This window comes from Entelurus aequoreus, linkage group LG01 (genome assembly GCF_033978785.1).
Source record: "Entelurus aequoreus isolate RoL-2023_Sb linkage group LG01, RoL_Eaeq_v1.1, whole genome shotgun sequence".
In the NCBI taxonomy this organism is placed as follows: domain Eukaryota; kingdom Metazoa; phylum Chordata; class Actinopteri; order Syngnathiformes; family Syngnathidae; genus Entelurus; species Entelurus aequoreus.
Window position 1 is genome coordinate 58211484 of NC_084731.1, and position 22641 is coordinate 58234124.

Below are 22641 nucleotides of genomic sequence, written 5' to 3' on the forward strand. Positions count from 1 at the left end.
ATTAGCGAGAGCGTTATGTACCGTGGCACGCTACTTCTGATGTGGTTTTATGTCGACAACAACAACAAGATGTGATTGGAACTTAATGAAAAAGACTGAAAATAAGCCGGGGGTCTTTGGGACGCAGGTCCCCAGCCAGGGGACAACGGAAGCTCCAGGTTTTTCAGCAATTGAACATGCAAAAAAAAAAAAAACATTTTTTTTTTTTTAATAAATGTTTTTATTGAGCTTGACAGGCATTACAACATACAATAGAACAGTAATCACATTTTCCCCTTTTTTTCCCACACACTTCCCAGAACAGCAACCCAACACATACCCCGTACACACAACCCCCCCCCCCCCCCCCCCCCCCCCCCCACCAGGTCCTACATAAGTTAAAGGTACAGTCACAAATGGAAAATAATTAGTACATCACTTTCTTCTCAACATAGGCAGATAGTAAATATACACCCAGAATAAATATAAATAAAAAATAAAAAATAAAAAAATAAAAAAATAAAAAAATAAAAAAATAAAAAAATAAAAAAATAAAAAAATAAAAAAGGAAGCTGGTTTATGAAAGGTGAACTTTTCATGTGTCCTATAGCGTCTTTAATTTAGCTATGTAGTCAACCACACAGCCCCAAACAGAATAAAACTTCCCAGGTGCCCCCCTAAGATTGAACTTTATTTTCTCCAGATCTAAATACACCATAAGGTCTTTAAGCCATAAGGAGGCTTTGGGGCAGACTGGTGACTTCCACTCCAGAAAAATTCTCCTACGTGCTAATAAGGATGCAAAGGCGATACTATCCTTAAATTTTCTCCTTATTTGGGGATCTGATACCGTCACAAAAATAGCCATTTAAATCCAATGCCTTAGCAAGGTGTTTGAAAATAGTGGTCCAATAATCCAGCAAATGGGGACAAGACCAAAACATGTGCGTCATGTTTGCAGGTGACATGTGACATCTGTTACAAGTATCCGAGATATTGGGGTATATTTTGGAGAGTTTGGAATTAGTGAAATAAATATGGTGGACAACCTTAAATTGTATTAAATTAAGCCTTGAACAGGATGTACTGTTGTTAATTCGGGTTAAGGCAGAATCCCAATCTCCATCATCTGTAGATCTGCCAAGCTCTTCTTCCCAATTCACTCTGATTTTATCAAGAGACATTTTACTAAACTGGGATATTAAGATGTAGATTTTGGAGATTAGGCCTTTCTGATTTGTGGGAATATCTAAAATTGAGTCAATTAGCGAATTAGGTGGAGTATTAGGGAACAAGAGACTATTTGATTTAACAAAATTACGAACCTGAAAGTATCGAAATAGGTGGGATTTTGGTAGGTCAAATTTTTTACACAATTCACTGAAACTAGCGAAGACATCACTAATATATAAGTCCTTTAGCCTGCTAAGGCTTGACTGCTTCCATAGAGAAAACGCTACATCTGTGCTAGGAGGGAGGAAGAGGTGGTTATTATGAATGGGACTGTGGTTGGATAAGCCCTGCAGGCCGAAAGTATTTCTAAATTGAGACCAGATTCTAAGGGTAGAAATGACGATTGGACTACAAGTAAATTGGGATGGTCGATAAGGTAATTTTGATGTAAGCAGATCCAAGAGAGAGGTAGAACAGGAACTAGCTTCAGACTTGCACCAGATTAATTCAGGTTCTTGGATCCAGAGAGTCACTTTGTGTATGTTAGCTGCCCAATAGTAGTATTTTAGATTAGAGAGTGATAAACCACCTACGGACCTATGCCTTTGCAGGAACTGTCTTCTAATCCTGGGAGTCTTGCCTTTCCATATAAAGGATGAAATTAGTTTGTTTATTATGCAAAAAAAGGAATTGGGTAAAAAGATAGGCAAACATTGGAACAGATACAAAAATCGAGGAAGCACATTCATTTTGACGCAGTTTACCCTGCCAGCTATAGTTATGTGTAAATCATTCCACCTTTCCAAATCTAATTTAAGTTTGTCGATTAAAGGTGGAAAATTGTCCTTGTAGAGAGCTGGTAGCTTGCGACAAATATGTACACCTAAGTACTTGAAGCTATTCCTGGACATCTTAAATGGGAAATATCCATCAGGGATGTCAAGGGCCAAATTATTCACAGGGAACCATTCACTCTTAGCGAAATTCAATTTATAGCCAGAGAATGATCCAAAATTGTTTAGCAATTCAATAATCCTTGGAATGGTAGAGATTGGATCAGATATAAACAATAGTAAATCATCCGCGTATAGAGAATGTGTGTGTTCTAGACCGCATCTATGGATTCCTTTACTGATACCAGCCGATTTAAGAGCAATGGACAAGGGTTTGATTGCAGTAACAAATAACACTGGGCTTAGAGGGCACCCCTGGTGTGTACCTCTGCCAAGTGTGAAAAATTGGGATAACATCCCATTTGTGCTTACGGCAGCTCTAGGAGAAGAGTATAGAAGTGCTATCCAAGATATATATTTAGACCCAATGTTAAACCTCTTTAAGATCTCCAATAAATATCCCCACTCCACCCTGTCGAAAGCTTTCTCTGCATCCAAAGAGACCACCACTTCTGGCGTATCCTCGGATGCTGGAGAAAAAATAATGTTAAGGAGGCTACGAATGTTGGAAAAAGAGTGCCGGTTTTTCATAAACCCAGTTTGGTCAGGTGATATGATGTTTGGTAAAATTGATTCAAGGCGAAGGGCCAGTGCTTTAGCTAAAATCTTATAATCAGCGTTTAAGAGAGAGATCGGATGGTAAGAACTACAATCAGAATCTACTTTGCCCGGTTTTAGTAATAAAGTTATTGACGCTTCGGTGAGAGTTTGAGGTAAGGTACCCCGGTCCAGAGAGTCATTGTACATATTTAAAAGGAGAGGAGTCAGTTTATCTGAGGATTTTTTATAAAACTCTATAGGATAGCCATCTGGGCCAGGGGCCTTGCCGCTCTGCATTAGTTTAATTGAATCTATAATTTTCCGGATTACTAAAGGTTGATCCAAAGCGCTCTCTTGAGTAGCAGTTATGGATGGAAATTTCAAGTTATCCAGGAAACTCAACATGATTGTTTTATCAGCAGGGCATTGTGAAGTATATAGTTCGGAGTAGAATGATTTGAAGGTGTCATTAATGACTGAAGGAATGACTGTAAGTTCATCTGTGAGGGTTCTGATTTGTCAAATTTGCAGAGATGCTGACTGGCTTTTAATTTGGCGTGATAGATGGTGCCCTGCCTTCTCACCGTGCTCGTACAGGAAGCCACACGATCGTAAGAGTAATTTTTCAGTTTCTTGTGTTGACAATAAATTGTAGTTAATTTGCAGATTTTGTCTATCTTTAACCAGTTCAGGGTATGGAGATACTGATAGCTGTCTGTCCAATTATGTTATACTTTCCATGAGCTGCTCCTGTTTTTGTCTTCTCAATTTGTTTTGTCTTGCTGAATAAGAAATAATCCCTCCCCGGACTACCACCTTTAATGTCTCCTTGAGTAAAGAAGGGGATATGGGAGTAGAGTTGTTGGTGACAAGAAATCATCTATCACTTTGGAAATTGTTTTGCAGAATCCGTCATCATTGAGTAGTGTGCAATTAAACCTCCATTGAGTCTGCGTTTTTTTAAAGAGTGTAAACGAAAGATCAAGTAACAATGGAGCATGGTCAGATATCACTATTGTTGAATATTCTAAATTATCGACAGCCGGAAGGAGATTATCATCTATGAAAAAGTAGTCAATCCTTAAAAAATGTTCATGGACCTGGGAATAAAAAGAGAATTGTTTTTTATCTGGGTAAAGAAAGTGCCACGGGTCCACACCTCCTATTTGACCCATGAGTTTTGAAATTGTTTTTGCCATTTTTAATGGGGGGCCCTGCCTTGGACTAGATTTGTCTAGCAACGGGTCTATTGCACAGTTCAGGTCCCCCCCCTCAATATTAAACGATGGGAACTGAGGTCTGGCAAAAATGAAAACACTTTCCTAATAAATGCTTCATCATCCCAATTGGGTGCATAAAGGTTGGCAAGGACAACACCCATATTATTAAGAGAACCCGAGACTATTACAAAACGACCTTGATGGTCAGTTATGACATTTGTTGGGCTAAATTGGGTTCTTTTGTGTATTAAAATAGCTGTACCCCTTGCTTTGCTGCTAAAATTTGAGTGAAAAGATTGTCCAACCCATGAGGCCTTTAATCTATGGTGATCCTTAGTGGTCAGATGAGTCTCTTGTAGGAAAGCAATTTCAGTTTTAAGGTGTTTTAAATGGGAAAATACTCTACCTCTTTTGACTGGGCCATTGATCCCTTTAACGTTCCAAGAAACAAATCTCAAGCAAGATAACCCTTTTTTGTTTGTATTAGCCGTGATCACATTTGTAAAAAATATGGTGAGATGACACAATGCCTTGTAGAAGGAAGTGGTATTAACATACAGACAGGACTAAAAGAAAAAATACATTTGTGGGACCTAACACACAAAAACCCCCCAAAAAAACCCATAGAAACAAGGAACAAATATACACTCCTAAACCACTCTAAGCTTGTCCTGAGAGCTAGAACTAGCAGCGTGACTCCATAAACTCTGTTACTTCCGTATGACATTAATCTGTGAACTAATATCACAGAGCAGATAGGGCTCCTGTATCTGCTAATGTGTCTATAATGTACAGTAGGTGACACTTAAATAGGAATAAGCAAAAAAAAAGTTGCAGTGCAGAAATTGACCAACAAATATAACCATACCTCAAATATGTTGCACAACAGGATGATTAGTTGCCTTCAAGCCTGGATAAACAATGTCCATTGTTTTTCTGACGCACCCGTTAATGTCCTCTTCAACGTACTTTTGGCCTGAAACGTCTTCCATACAAAGTCATCTTCCACTAACCTGTGGGAGCGATGCGCTCATCGTAGAAGTCCTGGGCTTTTTGTGGAGTATCAAAGTACAAGTTTTCATTTCTGAAGGAGACCTGGAGACGGGCGGGGTGCAGCAAGCGGAATTTCATTCCTTTCAGGTAGAGCGCATTTTTGACGGGGTTGAAAGCAGCTCGTTTCTTGGCCAAAGCAGGCCTGATGTCCGGGTAAACTCTCAGCTCGGTGCCGCGGTAATCCAATTTATGTTGTCTGGCCCATCTGAGAACTTTTTCTTTCTCCTGGAAACGGAGGAATTTAACGATGAAAGTCCGCGGATTTCCGGCGCCAGCATCCAGTGGTCTGGGACCGAAGGAGCGGTGAGCTATCTCTATCTCCGGTGGGCTGCTGAAAACATCAGGACCCGCTATCGCCATTAGCAAGTCAGACGTGAATTTGGTCGGATCCTGTTCTTTCCCGCTTCCCTCTGGGATGTTGATAATCCTCAAATTAGAGCGCCTGGACCGGTTCTCGAGGTCGTCCACTTGTTCCAGGAGCACCGTAGTTTGGGACTGTAGAGACTCCACAGCGGCTTCCATCTCGGTGAGTTTTTCAAAGTTTTCACCCACTGTAACTTCGGTTCTAGTCAGACGGCTGTTAAATGACGTCACCTGTTGTCCTAATAAATAGACTGACTGCTTCAGGGACTCAGTCGACTGTTGAATCAAAAAAGCCATATCAGCCTTGAAGCTATCTGATTACGTTGTCTGTTTCAGTCACTATGTTATTTAGTCACTACAGTAATTATACCTTCTGTTCACATCCACAGGAACCACATGGGTTTGCCTACTCTATACAGTATTTATAACATTATCGGTGTTCACTTCACAGCCACAGATGGTTCATCCAGTTATTGACACTATTTACACATTAATTTGTCTGTTTCAGTCACTATGTTATTAAGTCACTACAATAATCGTGTTCTCATCCACAGGAACTACATGGGTGAGCCTAGTCTATACAGTATTTACAACCTTACTAGTGTTCATTTCCCAGCCACAGATGGTTCATCTAGTTATTGACACTATTTACACATTACTTTTTATGTTTCAGTCACTGTCTTATTCAGTCACTACAGTAATTACAACTTCATCCACAGGAACCACATGGGTTAGCGTACTCTATACAGTATTTACAACCTTACTAGGGTTCACTTCACAGCCACAGACGGTTCATCGAGTTATTGACATTATGTACACATTACTTTGTCTGTTTCAGTCACTGTGTTATTTAGTCACTACAGTAATTACATCTTGTGTTCACATCCACAGGAACCACATGGGTTAGCCTACTCTATAAAGTATTTACAACCTTACCAGTGTTCACTTCACAGCCACAGATGATTCATCTAGTTATTGACACTATTTGCACATTAATTTGTCTGTCTCAGTCACTATGTTATTCAGTCACTACAGTAATTACAACTTCATCCACAGGAACCACATGGGTTAGCTTACTCTATACAGTATGTACAACCTTATTAGGGTTCACTTCACAGCCACAGATAGTTAATCGAGTTATAGACATTATGTACACATTACTTTTTCTGTTTCAGTCACTATGTTATTTAGTCACTACAGTAATTATAACTTGTGCTCACATCCACAGGAACCACATGGGTTAGCCTACTCTATACAGTATTTACAACCTTACTAATGTTCACTTCACATTCACAGACGGTAAATCTAGTTATTGACAGTATTTACACATTACTTTGTCTGTTTCAGTCACTATGTTATTCAGTCACTACAGTAATTGTGTTCACATCCACAGGAACCACATGGGTGAGCCTAGTCTATACGGTATTTACAACCTTACTCGTGTTCATTTCACAGCCACAGATGGTTCATCTAGTTATTGCCATTACACAGTACTTTGCTTCATTCACACATTACTTTGGGCATTTTTGCTTTGATGGCTCTGACGTGAGCCTTCCTGGCAAACTTCTGAGCAGCTTGCATTTTCCTTTTTGTTTCTGCTTTAGTGAATTCTGCCTTGGATTTTATAGCCAATTTTTGTCTCTTCGAATCCCTGTCCACTTCTAACTGCTCCAAATGCAAAAATCATAAAGAGTACAAACAATGTTTATTCTATTCGCTAACTTCCTTTATCTGAAGGAAGAGAATCCCTCTGACATCTTCCACTAGTTTGTTTAATATATAAATCGCCCGCTTGAATATTCCCTCTTCTCTTCTCCAACTCTCTCGTCGTCATTTGGGATGTCTGTTGTGATTTCTCTTCCTGGTTCCATGACCCGCCCTATCTTGCCTCTGATTGGTCTGTCCGTAATGTTTTACCCTAATCTTAACCAATCGTGACTCATCATAGTAAACCCACCAACCAATCATGGATGTTCTTATACGTAAACCAACCAATCATCATTGATGTTTCCCGTATATTTTGTCCCCTGCCTGTGGAGTTTCTTTGCTATGTAACTTTGATTTTTAAGTTAGTAATTTTTAATGGAATACCGTAATTTTTACCACTGAAATATCAAAAACCGTACTCATTACGGGAAAACCGTAGTTGTTGGCAGGTATGGCAAAGAGACAGATCAAGATTTTAACACACATTGTAGGTCGGAAAAAACTAAGAAAAAACGAAAATATTTTTTTATATTTTTACAGAGATAAAAAAAGACTGATTTCCGACTATAGAGGGAACAATCACATGCCTGGACAGCGTCATAAGTGCAGCAAGTTCTAAGCAGGAAATATATTGTTACTGGTGAAAGCACCTAGCAGTATCGCACTAAAATTAACTTGATATCAAACAGGAAGAGGCAACATCTCACTGTGACACAGCAGACAACACCATACGCATACGTACACGATGGGAGTAATGAACAACAAATCAGTGATTGAAGTGACAAACTTGTCATCCAAAAAATACACCGTTTATTGACAAGAAGATAAGACAGCCATAGAAGCACATTCAATCTCTTTATTAAGCAGAGGTAACACAATTAAAAGATTCAAACAAGCTGGCGTCTAACTGTTAGGGTTAAAAAAGCACAGCTCTGCTGAAACCCTTGATGATGTCACACATCACGAAGCAACAGGCCCCGCCTTTTAACAGCACAGACAGCAGATCTCTCAAATGCATATGCCAGATATCTAAAGTTGTTTTAAGTAACGTACTAATTACTTTCCCTTAGTATATATTACATTTATTAAAGAGTACTTTTGTTAGTAATTCAATTACTTGTTTGGTAAAGTAAAAAGTAACTATAATGAATGACTTTTTAAAAGTAATTTTCAGAACACTATGTTGTTCTTTTCACATCGACATGAAACTTTATATCCTCTTGTTTAGAAGCTCAAAGGATGACAAACATCTGCAACTTTTTTTTCTTCTGAGAGCTTCAGTACTTTTACCAAATGAAAAAAGGCAGAGAGCTACTTATTTGTGTAACATGTATTTGCATTGCCGGTACCAACCCTAAAAAACTGAAGCTTGTTTTGCCAGATCATTGAGAAAATGTTGGTAGCTACTCAGGCTGTGAATCTTTGGGCACCTCATGATTCCATTCGATTCTTGGGAATAATAATTCGATTCTCATTTCAAAACGATTCTCGATTCCAAATCAATACTTTTCATAACATTGAGTGCCAGTTCTATGATTAACTACATTCCTCCATAAAATAAATAAACAGCACAGATAAATTTATATTTTACTTAAAAGAAAATAGTTTTTTTAAAAATAAAATTCTACCCAAACATTTAATAAAGTCAAATACAAATAAGGCAAGAGGAGAACTATTCAACACTTCTCTTTTCTAAGGTAAACCTGTACAGCAGATATAGATCATCTACATCAACAATATGATTTGTATGAGTGACTGGACAGGACAAATAAAATGTAAAAAAATTGAAAAGGCTTTTTTTTTTTTTTTATCTATTAAAAATCGTTACAAATAGGAATCGCGATTAATTTGAAAAAGTTGATTTTCTTTTTTTTTACAGCCCTACTATCAAAAATTCTTATTTCACCACAAAACCTAAACCTATTATAGTTCATCAAGCATAGTTCCATGCAGTTGCACACATTATTGTGGTGTTTTTAAGCCAGTAAGGAATGTTGCTTTAGCAAGCTTTCAAATGGGCATTGGGTGGTAGTTTGTTTGGCTCGGTAATGGTTGGATCCCACAAAGAGAGAGGGACACTTGTGTCAATTCTAAAACTCTTTAAAGGGCCTTCATGACCAAGTTCGCACTTTCTGACTTTAAATGTTGTTACAGTGTTGGATATTCATGTTAAACAATGCTAACGCGCCCAATCATAATGTTCACGCATTTTGGTGTTAGCTTGTACAAAGTTTTGGAGGCCACGCGACGTGACGATGGTATGGCATGGTATGGTGTCACCACTTGGTCCTTGGCGTGGATTGTTTTTCCGAGGTGCAAAGCAACTTGACTGGACACGGCTTGGAGGTGAGTACATAATTTAATATAAGGACAATAAAAAGGAATAAACAAAAGGCGCTCACAGAGGAGGTAACAAACTTGGCTATGAAACAAAAGACATGCACGTGGGCACAAAAACTATGAACAATAAACACAAACTTACTTGACATAGAACATGGCATGAAGACGCGATCATAAAGAGAGCAGAGAATAAATGTGCAGAGAAGGTGTGATGTCGCCAGGACGAACAACAGAAACAGAAAAGCTTATATAGTGACATGATAAGTGAAAACAGGTGCGTGACTAACCGTGAACAGGTGCGTGACAGGACAATGTGAACCAGGTGAAACTAATGGTTGCTATGGTGACAAAGCAAGGGAGTGAAGACAAGAACTAAAAAGTGTCCAAAAACCAAGCAAAACAAAAACAAGATCAACACAGACATGACAGAGCCCCCCCCTTACGGACAGATCCCAGATGTCCAAAACAAACAAAGCAAGGCAGGATCGAGAGTCATGGGAGGGCGGGAGGGGGACATGGCCGTGGGTCGCCAGACCAGGTGTCCCCTAATCCACCGGGGCAGGATCAGGTGGCGGCGACGCGTAGACCGCCGCTGTACCTGACGAGGTATCCATGGCCGATGAGGAGGTGGGCGCACTTGGCGTGGCGGACGACCAGGCAGTGGCCACCTTTGTGGCAGACGAGGAGGCAAGCGTGTCGTCATCATGGCAGGCGGCGAAGCTTGGCGTGGCGCGTCAGGCGGCGAAGCTTGGCGTGGCGCGTCAGGCGGCGAAGCTTGGCGTGGCGCATCAGGCGGCGAAGCTTGGCGTGGCGGGTCTTGGCGAGGGTCTTGGTCTTGGCGTGGGTCTTGGTCTTGGCAGGGGTCTTGGTCTTGGTCTTGGCGGGGGACTTGGTCTTGGTGTTGGCATGGTTGGTCTTGGACTTGGCGTGGTTGGTCTTGGTCTTGGACTTGGCGTGGTTGGTCTTGGTCTTGGACTTGGCGTGGTTGGTCTTGGTCTTGGACTTGGCGTGGTTGGTCTTGGCGTGGTTGGTCTTGGCGTGGTTGGTCTTGGCGTGGCGGTGCTTGGACTTGGTCTTGGCGTGGCGGTGCTTGGACTTGGTCTTGGTGTGGCGGTGCTTGGTTTTGTCGTGGAGCTGCGACTGGCGGCACTGGGCGTCGTGGAGCTGCGACTGGCGGCACTGGGCGTCGTGGAGCTGCGACTGGCGGCACTGGGCATCGTGGAGCTGCGACTGGCGGCACTGGGCGTCGTGAAGCTGCGACTGGCGGCACTGGAAGTCGTGAAGCTGCGACTGGCGGCACTTGGCGTCGTGAAGCTGCGACTGGCGGCACTTGGCGTCGTGAAGCTGCGACTGGCGGCACTTGGCGTCGTGAAGCTGCGACTGGCGGCACTGGGCGTTGTGAAGCTGCGACTGGCGGCACTTGGCGTCGTGAAGCTGCGACTGGCGGCACTTGGCGTCGTGAAGCTGCGACTGGCGGCACTTGGCGTCGTGAAGCTGCGACTGGCGGCACTTGGCGTCGTGAAGCTGCGACTGGCGGCACTTGGCGTCGTGAAGCTGCGACTGGCGGCGCTTGGCGTGGAGCAGGTACTGGCGGCGCTTGGCGTGGAGCAGGTACTGGTGGCGCTTGGCGTGGAGCAGGTACTGGTGGCGCTTGGCGTGGTGAGGCTTGGCGTGGAGCTGGGCGTGGAGCAGGTGGATCTTGGCATGGTCGAAAAACTGGTGGTGGCGGCCTTGCTGGTGGCTGTGGCTTGGCAGGTCGAAAGACAGGTGGTGGTGGCCGAGCTGGAGGCTGTGGCTTGGCGTGACGATGCTGAGCCACCCCACCTGAACATTTCCCAGCCCTAGCCCCTCCCTCAAGGAGCGGATCCCAGACGCGCTCCCCGCGGTCTGGAACCGTCTTTTGGGGTGGGTGGAGGGAGGTCAGGAGGGGGGCTAAATCCTCCCCTCTAAATTGTCCAAAAAGTCTTTCTTCTTGTACCTGGGATCTTGTGGGTGAAAAAAAAAGTGTGACTTGGGCGTGGCTTGAGTCCTGGGGGGCGGGGCATGAAAACTGGGTGACTGTGACTGACAGGATCTAATTTGTAAAAACATGCCCTGATAATGTCTTATAATGTTTTTACAGTCTTTTGCTGGAGGTGAGTTATCAAAAGAAAAAGTCTTGAAAAAAAAATCCTGGTCTGTGATGTCATCAGGGCTAAGCCGGGCAGGCTGTGGCCCATTTCCGCCCGGAGGGGGAGGAGCTTTCAGGAGCGCAGCGTGCTGTCCGCTCACCTTCCCTGACGTCCTCGGTCTGGAGCGCCGCTTCCGGGACAGGGATGACGTGCCAACGTCCCCGGGCCAAACGGAGCTGATCGGCACCAGTTTGCCGGTCGGACCCCACATGAGATCCCTGCGCTCCATGGGGGAATGGCGGAGTGTCTCGGCTTCCATGGCGCGCAATACCTCCCACGTTCCTTTGTCCAATCTTGCGGGAGAACTCTTATGCTGGCGACATCTGTCACGACTTGGTCCTTGGCGTGGATTGTTTTTCCGAGGTGCAAAGCAACTTGACTGGACACGGCTTGGAGGTGAGTACATAATTTAATATAAGGACAATAAAAAGGAATAAACAAAAGGCGCTCACAGAGGAGGTAACAAACTTGGCTATGAAACAAAAGACATGCACGTGGGCACAAAAACTATGAACAATAAACACAAACTTACTTGACATAGAACATGGCATGAAGACGCGATCATAAAGAGGGCAGAGAATAAATGTGCAGAGAAGGTGTGATGTCGCCAGGACGAACAACAGAAACAGAAAAGCTTATATAGTGACATGATAAGTGAAAACAGGTGCGTGACTAACCGTGAACAGGTGCGTGACATGACAATGTGAACCAGGTGAAACTAATGGTTGCTATGGTGACAAAGCAAGGGAGTGAAGACAAGAACTAAAAAGTGTCCAAAAACCAAGCAAAACAAAAACAAGATCAACACAGACATGACAGTATGGTATGGTATGGTATGGTATGGCATGACATAGCATGGCATCATATGGTATGGTATGGCATGGCATAGTATGGTATGGCATGGCATGGTATGATATGGCATGGTATGGCATGGCATGGCATGGTATGGCATGGTATGGTATGGTATGGTATGGTATGGTATGGTATGGTATGGTATGGTTTGGTATGGTATAGTATGGTATGGTATGGTAAGCCATGGTATGGTATGACATGGTATGCCAAGGTATGGCATAGTATGGTATGCCATGGTATGGTATGGCATGGTATAGTATGGTATGGTATGTGTTATGTACAGAGAAGGGAAGGAGGCGACAACCAGGGCACAACTACGGTTCACAAGGTTTATTCAAACCTTTGATGATTACGTGGCGTGTGTATGCTACTCTAAGTGAATGAGTGTAGACTATGTGTAATATTAATAGTGTAAATGTTACCAGGGGTTGTTGTCTGTGAGTGTTGGTTGTATCTTTCGTCGAGTCCAGAGGGGCAAGGCGAAGAGGCAGTTTGTGAACAGGCAAGAGGTCGAGGGCAGGAGCGAGGCAGCGTCGTCTGGGTCTGAGCAGGGAGGTCGTGGATCGAGGAAGGCAGTCACTGCGGAAGACACAAGGGACATGAACAAGGGAGACACGGAGAGCGAGCAAAGAGCAAAGCACAGGGGAGGGAATGCCAGACGTGATGCTTACTGGGAACACTAGCGACGTTCTGGCAAAGGTTCCTCGGGTCCGCTGGTCTTTATGCCGCTCCCCCTCGTCAAGTCCAGGTGCGCTGATAAGTGATTGTTTGCAGGCTTGTTGCTGTGTGGGTGTGTTGTGCTCAGCGCGAGCAGAGGCGTGTCTGAGCATGCTGCCAGCAGAGGGGTTAGCAGAGGTGCCTGCAGCTGCAGATGAAACGTGGGTTCGACTCCGCGTCATGACAGTATGCCATGGTATGGTATGGCATGGCATGGTATGCCATGGTATGGCATAGTATGGTATGCCATGGTATAGTATGGTATGCCATGGCATGGCATGGTATGGAATGGCACGGCATGGTATGGCATGGCATGGTATGCCATGGTATGGCATAGTATGGTATGCCATGGAATACCAGGTTTTCCCGGACATTTTTCACATTCAAAATGAATTGGCCATTTTTTAAACTTCCACCATTTCCACATTTTTCAACCAGTTCAAACTATTCCGCCTTCAACATATTCCACCATCCTGGAAATTAAAAATTCCAGGATTTTCCAGATTTCCTGGTTTTCCAAAGCCCTACTTCCACCCTTTATTCTGGCAACTACTCCTCCCACATTTTTCAACCCACTTTAACCCTTCTACCGTCAAAACATTCCTCTTAATCAGGACAAAAAACTAAGTGTTTTTTTTAACTGGAAAAATTCCCAGTTTTCCCGAAATTCCAGGAATCCCGTAATACCATTTCTCAATTCAACATGTTACTACTTCAACATTTCTCGACCGATTTGAAAAATTCCAACACCAACCATTTCAGCTCATTCAGATCATTAAAGTTTTTCAACATTTTCAAAAAAATTCCAGATTTTCCCGAAATTCCCTTATACCATTTATGACTTCAACATCTCTTGCCCGATTTAAACGATTCCAACACAAACCAATTCAGTTCATTTAGGACATTCATGCTCCTAGTCATTTTCTAAAAAAATCCCGCTTTTCCCAAAAATCCCAAATTTCCAGGAAGTTCCTATTGAAATGAATAGGACATTTTTCCAAGTTGCACAATTCCCACATTTTTCTACCTATTCAAACCATTCCAACAATAACCCATTCCACTCATCGTGGACATTCAAACTAGCACTTTCCCAAGTTCCAAACCCAATTTCAGTTTTCCGGGAAATTCCAACTCTTCAACATTCAAACCATTCCAACATTCAAACTATTCTTACTATCCTAAATTGTGTCAGCATTTCAGTTCGACTTCAGCAATGGAGCATTCACATGCAATTCCTTCAGGAACTGCTTCATCTAATTAATATTTATTATTACTGTTTTAATTTGCAAGGTTTTACTTGCTTTCAACTTATTTGTCCTGTAAAGCACCATTGTGATGTTGCAAGGTGTTATACAAATAAACCTTGATTGATTGATTGTTTTTTCCAACATGCCATACACTGCAGTATTGATGTGATATGCGTATAATAGATATGGAATCACATGTACAGTGTTAGGTTAGGTCTTGCTCGTCTTCTGTTGAGGCAGCGGTCAGACATGATAAGACAGAAAACAGTGCAAGTTGTTCTGGTCTCTGGGGTGCAACGAGGGTCTGGAAGGCTCTGGATGACCGAGAGGGAAAAGGAAAGGGTGTGACAGAGAATGTTGTCAGGAGGAATCTTGTTTTTCCAGGCAGAACAAATGCTGTGTGGAAGGTTCCTAGCCCGTGATTCATAGGTGATGTTTACCTAAGACTTTCCTGACTGTCCGAATACCAGGATTAGAACATAGGGGTGTTTGGGGGTTGACAGGTGCCGCGCACTATTTTCTTCCACGGTGTAAGGTGGGATTCTTCAATGTGCTTGTGGTGATGAGGCAAACATCTGCAGTGGTGCTTGTGTAAGCATCCATCTGTGTCACACACACACACACACACACACACACACACACACACACACACACACACACACACACACACACACACACACACACACACTCACTCATACACACCAAGAATCAGGTTTATCCAAATGGGGACTGTGAAAGAGAAACTGCATTTTTTGGGGGAAAATGTCTATCGCTCCCACTTGTTATGAGAGACAAGAACACACGTCTTTTTTCATAGGTTTTTAAAGATGATACAAACATTTGAAAGATGCGGCTAATAAGAGTCACCGTGGTAGCCTTCAAAATCTCTAAAACTACTTCAAAATCCTCTATCAACGTTTTATATACACACCACAAGTATATATATATAATGTAATAACAGACACCTTCATAACAATACGTAATATGTACAATATACACGCTGCAAGAATATATATAATGTAGTAACAGACACATTCATAACAATATGTAATATGTACAATATATACATTGCAAGTATATGTATAATGTAGTAACAGACACCTTCATAACAATACACCTTCATAACAATATGTAGTATGTACAATATACACACTGCAAGTATATATATATATATAATGAAGTAACAGACACCTTCATAACAAACCTAACCTAACAAACAGACCTACTCAGTGGCCTATTAGACCTATTCAGTGGCCTAGTGGTTAGAGTGTCCGCCCTGAGTTCGGTAGGTCGTGAGACCAATCCCCGGCCGAGTCATACCAAAGACTATAAAAATGGGACCCATTACCTCCCTGCTTGTCACTCGGCATCAAGGGTTGGAATAGGGGGTTGAATCACCAAAAATGATTCCCGGGCGAGGCCACCGCTGCTGCTCACTGCTCCCCTCACCTCCCAGGGGGTGATTAAGGGTGATGGGTCAAATGCAGAGAATAATTTTGCCACACCTAGTGCGTGTGTGTGAGACAATCGTTGGTACTTTAACTTTTAAAATGTAATATGTACAATATTCACACTGCAAGTATATATATAATGTAGTAAAAGACACCTTCACAACAATATGTAATATATACCATATACTACATTATATATATTGTGGAGGGCACTAGGACCATGCTCACACTCAGCAGAATGGGTGTGGTTTTATGTACTTTCTTGGGCACACTATAAAAGTGCATATTGTGTTTTATTGTGTATGGTTATGTTGGCAGTCTTACAATAAAGACCTCAAAGAAACAACGCTGTGTTTCTTGCATTTTCCACATTGGTGACCCCGACAATGTTTCACGCAGAAGAGGAAGCTGTGTCTTCATCGGCCATGTCGCCCCAACTCCAGCAACCTGCATCCCCTGCGGGGACAAAGCTTCCGGAGTTCTGGCAGAGCGACCCGGCATCATGGTTCCAGCACATTGAGGCACTTTTCCACCTGCGAGGAATCGCCGGCGACGACTCCCGGTATTACTTGGTCGTAACAGCCCTCGACCAGGCGACCACTCGCCGCACCATGCAGCTGTTGCGAACGCCTCCACAGCGCGGCAAGTACGCTGCACTCAAGAATCTTCTGCTTCGGAGATTTACTCTAACTGACGCCGAGAGGGCAGATAAACTTCTTTCCCTGCCCGGTTTGGGCGATAGCACCGCCTTGGATCTAATGGACAGTATCCTGTCGCTGCTGGGCTCCGAGGAAGGCGGGTTCATTTTACCGCATCTTTTCTTGCGGCAGCTACCACCTGCGGCCCGTGCGGTGTTGGCTAACTCCGCTTTTCTGGCCTCCGGCGACTACCGGGGCTTGGCTGAAGAAGCTGACCGGGTGCTTCTGGCTTCCAGACGGTTTGCCGTGCAGAGCGTAGAAGCGCCCCCCCTGCAGACGATGGAGAACGCGGACCCAGCGGTAGTGGCGGGAGTCGCTACCCGGAAAAGGCGCGAAGCGAGCCACTGCTTCTTCCATCAACGTTTTGGCGCCAAAGCTCGACGGTGTGTCCCTCCATGCTCCTTCACGGCCCCGGGAAACTCCAACGCCAGCGTTCAGTAGCAGCTGTGGGCGCCGGCGAAGCAAGCGAGCTGCTTTTCATCGCTGACTCGTCGTCAAGGAGACGTTTCCTGGTGGACTCCGGTTCGCAAGTCAGCCTGTTACCTGCCACAGACGCGGACAGGGCGACAGGTGGCTGCGGGCCGCTGCTGAATGCCGCCAACGGCTCGTCGATTGACACTTTCGGCTCCAGGTTGGTGACTGTGTGCTTTCATGGACGCAAATTCCAGTGGGACTTTATCATCGCCGCCATCACGGTTCCCATTATTAAATATTGAATTAAAGATAAGCTGACTCAATTTAATGTCTTGAATAGATTGTACTTTACATCTTCTCAGCTGTTTAAAATTGGTGTATTAGATAGCAAGTTATGTATGAAGTGTCGTGCAGCCGAGGCAACTCTTGTTCATTTATTGTGGGAATGTCAGAGAATAAAAGAGTTATGGTTGAAAACAACAAAAGAAGCAATCACATTCCTTAATATAAACATCCCAATGACACTGCAAACTTGTATTCTTGGGGATCTCCATCAATTTAGTAACATGTCATCAAAGAGTAAAAATGCATTTCTTTCAATATGCATAATAACAAAAAGGGTAATATTTAAAAAATGGATAGATGTTGATAGTCCAACTCATACTGACTGGTACACACAAGCTATGGAGATGATATCAGTAGAAAAAACTGCATTTAGTTTAGATAATAATGAGTCATATATTGGAATATGGGATCCAATTTTAAAATTTGTATTAACTATTAAATGAACCAAAAATATGACTTATTATATCGTTATGGAAAATATTGGACACAGTTTGTTGTCAAGTTTATGAGATGCGATGCAAGTGTAAGCCACTGTGACACTATTGTTCTTTTTTTTTTATTAATGTCTGTAATAATAATGTCAATGAGGGATTTTTAATCACTGCTATTTTGAAATTGTTAGTAATATTGAGACTGCTGTTGATAATACAAGATGGCGGCTCCCTGACGGGCTGCGGCTTGCAGACGCTCATGGTAGAAATAGAACAATTTGGCAAAAATCCTGGACAATTCTTTCAATTTCATGGCTGGCTTACGGCGTGGACACTCCGTGGTCACATACGACCGCCAGACAATTCTGGATGTGGATAGATCGGGCCATTTTGGACTGAAAGATGCATGTACGTTGGACCTCCTCGCTAGCATGGGAATACTTCGCCGGCTACATCCAGTGGCCTTTGAAGCAGCGGAGTGAAGTACCAGCGGGGACCGTCAAAGGAAGACACGTAAGCGGTGTGATCGGAAGCAGAAGCGGGGATGCCGAGCGGGGATGCCGAGCGGGGATGCCGAGCGGGGCTAACAACAAAGCTAAAGGCTAATCCCCACAGAACGCCGCTTCCTTCCATCCTGCTTTCAAATGTCCGCTCCCTTGAGAACAAACTGGACTATCTGAAGCTGGATTTAAATGCAAGACGCGAGATGAGAGACTGCTGCGCCATATTTCTAACAGAAACGTGGTTGAAACCAACCGTTCCGGACGAGGCAGTTAGCATCGAGGGGCTAACTATGTTTCGGTCGGACAGGAGCAGATCTCTCACTGGTAAATCCCCAGGTGGTGGTGTTTGTATATATGTTAATAATAACTGGTGCAATAATGGGAAGATAGTATCACATCACTGCTCTCCTGATGTTGAACTATTAACTATAAAATGCAGGCCATTTTTATTTACCCAGGGAATTCAGTGCTATGATCTTCACAGTAGTGTACATTCCCCCCAGTGCTAACACCAAAGAAGCTTTGAATGTTTTGTACTGCTCCATTAATGGACTGCAAACTACACATCCAGAGGGAGTTTTCATTGTAGCAGGGGATTTTAATCAAGCTAACATGAAAACAGTTTTCCCTCATTTCCATCAATATGTGTATTTTGCAACCAGGGGTGGAAGCAGATTGGACTTGGTGTATAGTAATATTAAACAGGCATATAAAGCTGCACCACGCCCCCACCTCGGCTCCTCAGACCATCTATCTGTGATGCTAATTCCTGCATACAAGCCCCTGCTGATCAGGAAGCAAGCTACAGTGAAGCAAGTGAGGACCTGGCCAGATGGAGCAATGTCAGCTTTACAAGATTGCTTCGAAACCACAGACTGGGACGTGTTCAAAGCAGCCGCCACCAAAAATCACCCCACAGGTGTGGAGGAGTATGCAGAGTCTGTGTCCGCATACATTCAGAAGTGCATGGAGAATGTTAGTGTGATGAAGAACATCCCCACACGGGCCAACGAGAAACCCTGGATGAACAGTGAGGTACGTGCAATGCTAAAGGCTCGGAACAAGGCTTTCAAGTCTGGCGACATGGTGGCATTAAAATCAGCCAAAGCTAACCTGAACCGTGCCATTAAGGTTGCAAAGCGTGCTCACAGTCAGAAAGTGCAGGACTTCTTCGAGAACCCTACAAACACTAGACGAATGTGGCAGGGCATACAGGTCATCATGGACTATAAAGCTGCCCCCTGTCCCTGTGACAACAGTATCAGCTTCCTAGATGACCTTAACAACTACTTTGCAAGGTTTGAGGCACTTTACACCACTCCGGCAAGAAAATCCATCCCTCGCCCTGATGAGCAGCCGCTCAACCTGGATATAGCGGATGTCCGGAAAACCCTGAGGAGCGTGAACCCCCGGAAAGCACCGGGACCTGATGACATTCCGGGCAAGGTGCTTAAGGGATGTGCAGGCCAGCTGGCTGGGGTTCTCACAGACATCTTCAACATCTCGCTGACCCAAGCTGTGGTACCATCATGTTTTAAGACGGCCACAATAATTCCAGGGCCAAAAAAACCCACAATCTCCTCCCTCAATGATTACCGCCCCGTTGCACTCACCCCCAACATAATGAAGTGCTTCGAGAGGCTGAAAAAGGAATATATTGTCTCCAGACTCCCCCTCACATTCGACCCATACCAGTTTGCTTATCGCCCTAACCTCTCCACAGAGGACGCCATTTCCTCTGCACTCCACCTGAGCTTAGAACATCTGGAAGGAAAGGACACACACGTGCGGATGTTGTTCTTGGACTTCAGCTCAGCATTCAACAACATCATCCCGCAGCACTTGGTGAGCAAACTGGCCTCCCTTGGATTCAGTACCCCCCTTTGCAACTGGCTGCTTGACTTCCTCACAGACAGACCCCAATCTCCCCTTAGGGCTGCTTCCTGAGTCCGCTGCTGTTCACATTGATGACTCATGACTGCTGCGCCAGGTCTACTACTAACCACATTGTGAAGTATGCGGACGACACGACAGTAGTGGGCATCATCCGTGACAACAACAACGACATAGACTACAGGAGGAGGTGAAACATCTGGTTGACTGGTGCAGAACCAACAACCTGGTCCTGAGTGTCAACAAGACCAAGGAGATCATCGTTGACTTCAGGAAGCACCAGTCCAGCCACGCTCCACGCTACATCAACGGCACAGCGGTGGAGATAGTAAGCAGCACCAAGTTCCTGGGGGTGCAGATAACTGACAATATAACCTGGTCCCTACACACCGGAGCTCTTGTAAAAAGAGCTCAGCAGAGCATGCACTTTTTGCGTCGGATAAAAAGAGCACAGCTCCCTCCCCCCATTCTCACCACATTCTACAGAGGCACTATAGAGAGCCTGCTGACCAACAGCATCTCTGTCTGGACTGGAGCATGCAATGCCTCAGACTGGATGTCTCTCCAGAGAGTGGTGAGGACGGCGGAAAAGATCATCAGGACTCCTCTTCCTCCTATCCAGGAGATCGCAAAAGCCGCTGCCTGACCAGGGCTCAGAAAATCTGCAAAGACTCCTCCCACCCCCACCAAGGACTGTTTTCACTGCTAGAAAGAGGTTCCGCAGCCTCCAAAGCAGAACCTCCAGGTTCTGTAACAGCTTCTTCCCTCAGGCCGTAAGACTCTTAAACGCGTCATAATTAAATTATCCCCTCAACTCCCCCCAAAATGGATTAACTCGCTGGAATAAAAAAGACAATATAACATACATCCATAAACGTGGACGCATGTGAAAAAGTGCAATATATTTATCTGTACAGTAATCTATTTATTTATTTATATATATTTATGTATATATTCATTTATTTTGTATATATATATTATATATATATTATATATATATTATTTATATACAGTGTATTTATTTATTTATATATGCACCTTATTGCTTTTTTTATCCTGCACTACCATGAGCTTATGTAACAAAATTTTGTTCTTATCTCTGCTGCAAAGTTCAAATTTGAATGACAATAAAAAGGAGGTCTAGTCTAGTCTAATATTCATTTTTGTTTCACTACTTTTAGATTGCTCTGTGTCATGTTTGCGTGTCCTCTCAATTGCGCTGTTTATTGCTATTCTGAATATTGCTGGGTCAGGTTTGGTGTTGGAATTGGATTGCATTATTATGGTATTGTTGTGTATTGTTTTTGTTTGATTGATTAATAAATTCTAAAAAAAAATAAAAAATAAAATACAATTTAAAAAAAAGCAGCGCATTTCCAACTTCTGGCAACAAATGTGTGTTCTGTAGGCGAACTGCAGTGGGTCCAGGAGGGGGGCGGTGATGTCCTGGAGGTGGGGCAGGACCAAGCACCCAAAGGACTTCATGACCACAGACGTCAGCGCGACCGGCCTGTAGTCATTTAGTCCTGTGATCCGTGCTTTCTTGGGGACAGGGACAATGGTAGAGGTCTTAAAGCAGGACGGCACGCGGCATAGCTCCAGAGAGGTGTTAAAAATGTCAGTGAAGACAGGAGCCAGCTGGTCCGCACAGTGTCTGAGAGTGGAGGGGGAGACACCATCCGGCCCGGGGGCCTTCCGCGTATTCAGCTTCAAGAACTGCCGGCGTACATCCTCTTCTTTGATGGAGAGGGTCTTTACAGTCTTATGATGTTTTTGGAGTCCTGTGATGTCATTGGAGTCCTTTAAGTCCTTTAACTCCTTTAATAATGTGCTGGCATTGGTGGGGAGGGTGATGGTGAGGGGAGCATGGCTTTGATGAGCTGAAGGCCGTTCATGACGACAGTAATGTGTGTTGAGGCCCTGAGCGAGAGTCCGGTCATTCAGGGCCTGGGGGGTTTTGGGCTTATAGTTCGTAAGGGACCTTAGACCTCTCCAAACTGCCGCAGAATCATTGGAGCGGAACTGTTCCTGTAGACGGTTAGAGTACACAGATTTAGCTTTCTCCACTTCCCTGGTGAAGTGGTACTTCGCTTCTCTGTATGTACTTCGGTCCCCGCTTCTCCACGCAGCCTCCTTCTTCTTGCGCAGCTGTCGGAGCTTGGGTGTGAACCAGGGCTTGTCGTTGTTATAACAAACCCTGGTGCGCGTTGGAATGATGCACGCCTCATTGAACTGTATGTATGAGGTCACAGTGTCCGTATACTCGTCCAGATTGTTCGTGGCCGCTCCAATTGCCTCCCAGTCTGTCGTTTCCCAACAAGCACGCAACTCGTCCACAGACTCGGCGGTGAAACACTTAATGTTCCTCATAACAGGTTTAGCCAGTTTCAGTCTCTGTCTGTATGAAGGGATTAAGTGCACCATCACGTGATCTGATAGTCCCAAGAGCAGCGCGCGGGACTGCATGAAAAGCCTTACTCAGTGTAGTGTAGCAGTGATCCAGCGTGTTCTCCTCTCTGGTCGGGCATTTAATAAACTGTCTATACTTTGGTAATTCCTGGCTCAAATTTCCCTTGTTAAAGTCACCAAGC

At 44.0% G+C, this 22641-nt stretch overlaps 1 protein-coding gene across 1 annotated transcript in view; it reads left to right on the plus strand.

Annotated features, from left to right (window-relative positions):
* LOC133655039 (prolargin-like) overlaps positions 1–22641 on the plus strand; it is a 64047-nt gene that overhangs the window by 739 nt on the left and 40667 nt on the right.